The sequence below is a fragment of the Aptenodytes forsteri genome, unplaced genomic scaffold, assembly GCF_000699145.1.
Source record: "Aptenodytes forsteri isolate BGI_AS27 unplaced genomic scaffold, ASM69914v1 Scaffold280, whole genome shotgun sequence".
Lineage (NCBI taxonomy): Eukaryota > Metazoa > Chordata > Aves > Sphenisciformes > Spheniscidae > Aptenodytes > Aptenodytes forsteri.
In genome coordinates, this window is record NW_008796042.1 from 433,407 (window position 1) to 440,198 (window position 6,792).

Consider the following 6,792-nt stretch of genomic DNA (forward strand, 5'->3'; position numbering starts at 1 on the left):
GAACTTTTGAAAGAAATAATAAATCCAGGAATACATGCAGATAAACAGGTATCTTCTTTTTTTTAAAAGAGCTGCACTACGCTGTGCTAATAGCGTAATAGTACATCTGCATGTACTTGCAAGCACTACTGCATATCCATGCTTGTTTTGACTGTTCTTTGGGGTTGTTTAAGAGTATTTACACCAGCGTAACCACAACGAGTGCTTAAAGCCCTTTCTTAAAGTCACACAAATTCAAGCACCATCAGATAGTCATCCTATCGGAACAGGACAAAGGAGTGGCGAATTCACTACGGCACGTTTACTGATACAAAACTCCCTAAGGGAGACCTGGCCTTAAAACATGGCAGCATTTTTGTCATGTAACAGAAACATGTGACGTCCAGAGCTAGAGCTGTTCTGTGGGCATTATGTACAACGACAAGCTTTTATTTGTGAAGGAAGCGGCTAATAAAAGTGCAAAGAGGAAAAAAAGTCTAGGGGTAAATCCCTTTTCAGAATGGGTAGGTACAGGAGGGAAATAATTGTTTCCAGATTGGAGCCAGGCAGCAGTCCACATTGTATAGTGAAGAAAGAGCAGACAGCTTCCAGCACACTTGTTTCCAATCAACTGGAAACCAAGCGTCTGAGGTTAGCCTAAATGGAAAGCACAAACTGAAACAGGTTGCTAGTCCAATCCAGGAACAAGGATGGAGGCACGAAGGGAGACGAGTTTCTTTCGTAGACAGACGGACATCTCCAGGCACCAGCACTGCCGTAGTTGCTTGATGCTGCCGAGGAGCCCCCTGCGTTGCGTTAGGTGCTGTACAAAGAGAACAAAAAGATGGTCCCACTCCGACTCACTTGCAATCTCAGTGTACATTCTTCAAGTAAAAGCCCAGTGTTGGGTCTTAAAAGACCTTGCTTCTGCTTAAGCCATGTTCTTAATTTGAATTTACACTTCCTGTTTCCAAATAAAATCATTGCAGTGCTTGAGGATACTGAAACAGGCTGGGTTAGGGCAAACAGTTGATCCGGACAACTTTTGTATGGGCAACTTGTCCGTATTAGCGGGGCCATTAAAATGAACAGGATCTTACACTTAGGAAGGGCATATATCCACTGCAGGGTGTATTTTGTCCTGAAATAAAGCAAGGACAGACACTTACAGAAGGGCATGGAGCTGTCCTAACTGTGTAACATCTGACACACTGGCTATAAGCATTTGGGGAAAGAAATATCACAGCTGTCAAAGTTAATGGCCTCCCAGCACCTCTGTGTACTTGAAGTGAGACATGTTAATTATTGTCTTATTTAAAAATAGTTGTCCCAAATGTGCTCGCTGTGCCCCATGAGCAGCGTGTGTGGCTCAGCTGGGCTACGGCTGCTGCACCCCTGGGTCCGGGGCTGCCGAGTGCTGGGGGGTGGTGGCTGTTTGTAGGGGCAGCAGGACGGGCCCTGCCGTGTGTGCATGTGTGGGGGGAAGAGGAGGTTTGGCTGCCGGTGGGAGCGGTGGCTCTTGCAGCAGGAGCGCCTGCGCCCCACTGGAGCCGGATGAGAGGGCAGGAGGGGAGATCAGCTGCGCAGGAAGCGAATGCTGGATAGGAAAAGCGGACAGTACGGCCAAGGCTGTTTTATTCCTTTCAGCCTCTGCCGTGACCCTAGCTAACATTTTGCTTTGACTGTTGCTAAAGCCTGCTCCCGGGCACAGCCTTCCAGGGCTAGGGGAGCCCTGGCAGATGAGTATGGTGCTGGTGACCCTCTCAAGCACAGGTAGAACTGTTCTGTGCTTCTTCCTCTGGAGTTGAGGTCCTGGTCCACATCTCAAGGCTTGCCATGTTGAGCCCTGGGATAGTATCTAAAAAGTTGCCAGAGCATGAAGATGAAGACGGTGACCCTGGCCTCTGGCACAATGATGCTCACATCATTGTGGGGGCCTGAGGCTTGGCAATAGATTCCCCAAGACTGAGATGTGTTGCAAGTCTCAGCACTTTCCGCTCTAAGTGCATCGTATATTCCTTCCCCTGACCGGCTTTCCTTAGGGAAAACCCAGAGAGACATGTACTGATTTGAAGAAGAACCCCTTCCCCAATCCAAACCACAATAACGAGCAAAAAAAAACCCCAAAACACCTTACCGAAACAAGGTCTTGTACTGCATGTACAGTGCAGTCCCTTCCATGGAGAGGGGAGAACAGTTGCATGATTGATAGATATTGGTCATCCTGTTCACTTCAATCCTTGTAGGCACTCAATTAGTATGATGTGGGCAGCATTATAAAGCTAGAACAGGACAGAATGGACCACAATCTACTTAGTATCAATCCAATTGTAAAAACAAAAGAAAAAAATCCTAACAATTTAATCATAAAACAACTACGATCCTAAAGTACCCTCCTCCTTCCATTCTTCCTTTATTATAAGATTCATTTTTTAAATTATTATTCTCTGTCATGTTTTGGACTGGTTGGACAAGACAGCCTTCACTGTGTTTCAAAGATGAATTGTCCAAACTGTCACTGTTCATCCAGTTCAGCATCAGAAGGACCGTCAGCATCCTTGCAGTGGAAGTCAGTATTTTACGGCATTTCCTCACCAGTGAGTTAAATCTTACAATCATATAAAATACAGAAATAAATGGATAAACACAGAGTAATTTTATAGTCAGCAGACTTACTTTATGTTTATGCCAGTGTGACAGAGAATAAATCTGGCTAATATTTTACAAGAAAAAGAACCACAGAAGACTCAAGAGGAAACACAACACTGAATTATGTGCTGAGAATTGTCTGCATTCAGGCAGGTGGCTGTCACAGGCATGGCACACTTCTGGTCCGGCTGGGCTGACCGGGGAAACGGAGGCCTGAGAAAAGGGCTCTGGATGTTTATCTTGCACCAGCCATTTTGCATCTCTTCAGTGGTAAAACAAGTCAGAAAGACGTTGGTTTTCCCAGCTCTCAGAGACCTGAGCTGGGTTATCTTGTCATTTGCTCCCCTCCCACTATCCCACAGGAACACATATAATGGCAGAATTAAGCAGAGACTGGTCATTATTTTTTGTGCCAGCTCCTGTTCAGGGAGCAAGAACACGGGGCTCTGCAGAGACACCTGTAGCAAGTCAATGTAATTTAGGGCAGTCTGTGTACTGCACCCCTGTCTGCCTGAGCTCTGCGTCCACCTAGAGCACAAAGGAACCAGTTTTGTTCTCTGGGACCCTCCTCCACACATTCCTGCCTGCACCTCGCCCCGTGCTGCACCAAGTCATATGGCTCGGCGCCGCCAAGAAAGGCAGCCAAAGATCTCGGCAGTCTGTTCCTGGCTCTGCCCCCGCTGCGCTGTGGGGTGTTAGCAATGTGGCTTATTGCCTCTCCGCCTTGTTTCGCCCGCCTGTGAAACAGGCAGTACATGCTAAGACGTCCTGTGTCTCCTAGGTTATTTGTGGCTGTGACCTGACTCAAGTTTCATATATACTTTGGGTCCTTGGAGGAAGGGATGCATACATCCTATACATCCATGCACACCACACATATGCAGAGCATTAGTGCTGGGCTAAGAACATCAGTTTGGCTCGCAGGCTCCAGGTTTTGCAGCAGGACTTTGGAGAACTGTTAGAGATTAAAGAGCTCAAGAGATTAAAATGCATGTATGGAAAATGTTACGCATAGCAAAGTACTCTGACAAGGAATTATATACACACACGATAGGCAAGAAAGTTTAGGAACCCTAGAACAAGCACAAGATGTTACACTTCCTCTTGATGCAATGCGTGTATGCCAGTGGTACCTTTATTTTTCCCTCAGCTAGTCAACTCCCCAGGATGAAGATGTGAAGGCTCACTGGTTTTATGTCTGGATATGCCCAGCAGTTTCAGTGCCACCCTTCCTGTTTTTTCCTGGTGCCAGAGAAGAGCCCAGCTCTGCAGTTGGTGTGTGCCACAGCTGTGGTCCCCTGTGCTGCAGCAGGGCTTTACGTTGGCATGTTGGCCCACAGTTGCTGTTTGCTGATAAGAAGAATATAAACACATGTGCGTGTTTGGGGAGTAACCCATGATTCAGCATTAATGTTTCCTTTTTTTTGCATAGACCGAACTAGAGGCACTAGGAGCACACGAAATATGTATTGCTGAGTTTCACTGAGATTCAGTAAAAATAAAATTATAAAGGCAAATCCTTCCCCATTGGACCCTGACGCTACTAAAAGTTGTACCTATGTCTGTGGTTGAGGGGATAAAACAATTAGAATTCAAACACTGTTTCATTGTCTGAAGAGGTTTTTCTTATTCATGGGTCACAGTTATTCCACCAGACTGTGACCACATAACCATAATTGGGCAGCTTTGCATTTGCTTGATAGCGCTATGATCGCGGCAGGAAAAAGACAAGCTGTATTTTAAGTGTGCAGTGTGTCACATAGACTGTTTTGGGTTTGGTAGTATACGACGGGGATATTCAGCCTCCAGGGCCGTGAGATTCCACTGCACCTTTTAGGGATGAGATGAATGTGGAATCACAAGAAATGCTGTTCAAGTTTCCGCTCTGCAGTGAGTGATCTCTCTGTTTTGAAAAACTGGGAGAGAGAGGGCACTGAAGAGGACATGATCAATAATTTTAAAGCTCATACTGGGCTGTGGGAATTTAATTTAAAGTAAAGCATGTTGGGTCTCTCCAAGAATCTATTTTTGCCTGTGGTATAATAATATATTTTAAGGATTTACCATAATATTTCTATGATGGACAGATGTTTACCTTTGTCTCTTCCTATGTCTGTGAAAGGAAAAAAGCTGAGCTTTGAATGAGTGCAGCACAGTTTAATAAACTGGCAGATCTAGGTTGATTCTTCATAATTTTGAATAGCTAAAGCAATAGAGCTATGAAAATATTCCCAAATGATATTGCCAGACAACAGTGTATATCTGTGCTATTTTCTGTGTGTAGCACCGTTCATTGCCATGCAACAAATTGCAAAGGTCAACAGACCCTGACTCTGAAAAGCAGCTGTATTATAGCAGTCACTGGAAAACACCAGTCCTTGCACATAAAATTGTTTCAAGCAAGAACATCTTTCGCAGACAGATTGAGATCCGTACACTGGATCATGCTTTTTCTCTGAACAACTAGAGGTAAGTAAAGCCCTCATGGAAAGAACAGCATACCTAGGAAAATTTTCAGCCCTATCACAAATTTCTATACATAGATACATGCGTGCCCAGGCGTAATAAGGGTGCATTTTAATAGTACCAAGAGCAGCTTCTCCATCGCCAACTAGTACTAGTCAGAGCCTTTGTCTCCCCGCTGCCCCCTGCCCTTGCTCTGGAGACATCCACTCTTGGAGCTATGAACTGCTCTCTGAACTGCCTCCCCAGTTCTGGATTTGAGCAGCAATTTCAGCAACGCAGCATAGCTTTCCTTGCTGCGCTCCCACCTTCTCTGGCTAGTATGCCCAGGACAAGGCTCCCTCTTGTGCTGCCCTTCCTCCTCCCTCAAGTGTTTCCAGGTTGCTCCTGAATCAGCAATTATTTATCTCTGAGAGGGCACGTGTCTAGAAAGATTTTTAAGCCACCGCTGCAGACTACAGAGTTTCAGATCATTGACATTTCCCACTCTACTACCACGTGCTCTCTAACCCTGGGCAAGTTCCTACGGCTGGAGTTTTCACCTCTGTGTAACTAAATTGAAGCATTTAAACCCACATTTAGGTGCCTGACTAAGAAGGCAGATTTCGAGAGCTGGGACGGTCCCTCACCTCGCCATGAAGTTTGCCACTCTTCACAACTCTCTGTGCTCCAAGAAGAGGCTCCCCAGTCATCTTTTCCTTTGGAAAAGGTGAAAGATATTTCATGGTCTGGCAGGTACTAACAGCTGCTTGAAATTAGATATCTAAAAAGCCATTACAGCTGGGGAAGGTGAAGATCTGGCCCAGAGAAGAGACATTAACTATCCATTTCCAAGCTTGCTGAACGAGGGGTGATGAGCTAGACTGCAGCTCTAATGGGTTCCTAAATGTTACGTATTTGCTCCCTGCTTCCTGCCAGATGGGGACGGATACCACAGAGTTCCGGCTGGCTGCTCTCTTCTTCCCAGGGGAATTCACCTGATTGCCTAAGTAACTTAATGAGATGCAAAAGTGAGGGCAGAAGAGGAGAGGTGTGGGGCCTGCAGGTCCTCAGCAGAACCCCTGTGTTTACTTCCCACTCGTTCTTCAATCCTTTTCCATCCTTTGCTCTCCTCTTTTCTGGATACACCTATAGAGACCTGCAGCTCTCGTTGTCTGAACCAGATTCTCCCACGACCCCTGACAGCAGCATTCAGGACCAGGTTTACGTAGGACTTCAGGGTGGCCTGAGGCAGGCAGAGCTGGCAGAAGACGGTGCTGCAGAGGGGCACGGCAAAGAGGCTCAGCTGCTCCCTGGTGGGGAGCTCCCAGGCCTCCCTCCAGCTGGGCCTTCACACATCCACGCTCCTGCCACTCTGCCCACATGCTTCTGCTGTTTGAGGAGAGCAGGACTTGTTTGGTGAGGGGGACAGAGAGACACCTGCATGGGCAAAAAGAGCACGGAGGAGGGAGAACCAGGAGAGTTGGTGAGGTTCTGCTGACCCCAGTGCCAGGTGGGCTGCTTTGCCCTCAGACTGTGGCTTCTTGAGGCTGGCGGAGATGTTGCCTCTTCACCCCTTGTGAACACAGCCTGCACGCCCAGCTGAAGGCACTGGAAAAACTGGCAGCCGTCATGGCCTTCTCTCCACCGAGAACAGGCTGAAACTGTTTTTCTTCAGGGCTGTTTTACGAGGAGCAGGAAGAGGGCACCCAGAGAGAGCAC

At 46.9% G+C, this 6,792-nt stretch overlaps 1 long non-coding RNA gene across 1 annotated transcript; it reads right to left on the minus strand.

Moving 5' to 3' along the window:
- Positions 1-403: 403 nt before the first annotated feature.
- Positions 404-3,957, minus strand: LOC103904172. The gene is made up of 3 exons (XR_657886.2): positions 3,762-3,957; positions 2,117-2,261; positions 404-802 (listed from the first exon to the last, which is right to left on the minus strand). It is a non-coding gene; the product is annotated as an uncharacterized LOC103904172 (long non-coding RNA).
- Positions 3,958-6,792: the final 2,835 nt, after the last annotated feature.